At 35.7% G+C, this 1526-nt stretch overlaps 1 protein-coding gene across 2 annotated transcripts in view; it reads left to right on the top strand.

Annotated features, from left to right (window-relative positions):
* The window catches only part of LOC107689723 (ATP-binding cassette sub-family D member 2-like), an 18842-nt gene that overhangs the window by 8597 nt on the left and 8719 nt on the right, over positions 1–1526 (top strand). The window lies entirely within an intron of this gene.

Here is a 1526-nt window from a genome sequence, read left to right on the forward strand (position 1 = left end):
TGGATGAGTTCTTCTGTGTCATCACGTTCTATTAGTTCTACAGCTTCAGTTTTGGAACTTTCACGCTTAGTAACACATACAGCTGTTCCCTCACCACAGTGCAACACCCCTTTCAAACAGTGTCGCGTTCCGAATGTTGTTTAAGTGACATGTACCAGTATTGCGGTATTTTCAAAATTCATATCATAACAAAAATAAAAACCGGTATTCGCTATGAACCAGTATACCGCCCAGCACTACGTGTGAGACACTTTTTTTTTTATGGATGGGCGATTTTTATTTAAGTTACTTTGGACTGAAGCAATGCAACACCCGCTGAGTGGCATTAAACAGCTTGAAAGATCAAAGACAATTTTTAATATAACTCCGACTGGATTCGTCTGAAAGAAGAAAGTCATATACACCTAGGATGCCTCGGGGGTGAGTAAAACGCAGCCTAATTTTCATTTTTGGGTGAACTAACCCTTTAATACTTTTTTTCATTTTAGTTTAGTAATTGTGCTTTTGTCTATTTATTAGGTTTTTTTTTTTTAGATTTGTATTTAGCTTTAATTTATTTTATTTGATTTTAGGGTAACACTTTACAATAAGGTCCCTTTAGGTAACGTTAATTAATGCGCTAATGCATTTTGATCTTCTGGTTAAATGACAGACTTTCTCTACTGTGACATACGTCAGACTTCTTCAATCATCCTCAAAAACTCTGCCCCTTTCTTACAATTGACTGCAAGCTTGCATTCAGATCTGCCTCCATCCAATCGACAACCAATGAGTGGAACCAATTCTCTGCCCTACATTTTGGGCCTGTCCAAATACCTGCACTTGTGGCCTTGGCCACTTGAGAGCATGTGTACGCAACAGGAAGTAAGTGTGCAAGACTGTCCCAGATCTTAAAAATGCCAAAGTGCAGTGCCTTTAATGCACACTAATTCCACTTCGGAGTGGTATTCGAGACTAAGCATATCCCATCATGCATCACTTTTGCAGAGATGTCGCGGAAACCTTTCCAGTGCACGTTAAATATCAATAACAATTAGATATTACATATAATTTGGTAGTTAAATGTAAAATGTTGCACATTTTATTGGTGCAGACTGCAAAGATATGTATTTTGTTAAACGTGTGCAACTGCTCTTTATCACTTAATTAGAAACACCATGATATAATTAAATTGTGTTATACATAGGGACTTCTGAGTAGACATTTAGAAGTTTATTTTAAAATGCAAATCAAAATAAAACTCTGTAAACTCTTGCATCCCATCGGGTAATGAAAAGTTCTACACACACTTGTGTGGTCTTCATACTCACTTAATACAGGAAATACCTGTAAGTGCAAAGACCGCAAATGTGGGTATTTGGACAGGCCCTTTTTGTCTTTTTTGATAGTTTCACTTGGATGGAAGTCACAATAAAAGACTGAAGAAAATACATGTTTAATTCTGTTACATCGCGACTAAGTTTAGTATGAGCAATAGCAACTTTTTTTATATATATATATATATATATATATATATATATATATAT

This window comes from Sinocyclocheilus anshuiensis, unplaced genomic scaffold (genome assembly GCF_001515605.1).
Source record: "Sinocyclocheilus anshuiensis isolate Anshui unplaced genomic scaffold, SAMN03320099.WGS_v1.1 scaffold1014, whole genome shotgun sequence".
Classification (NCBI taxonomy): Eukaryota; Metazoa; Chordata; class Actinopteri; order Cypriniformes; family Cyprinidae; genus Sinocyclocheilus; species Sinocyclocheilus anshuiensis.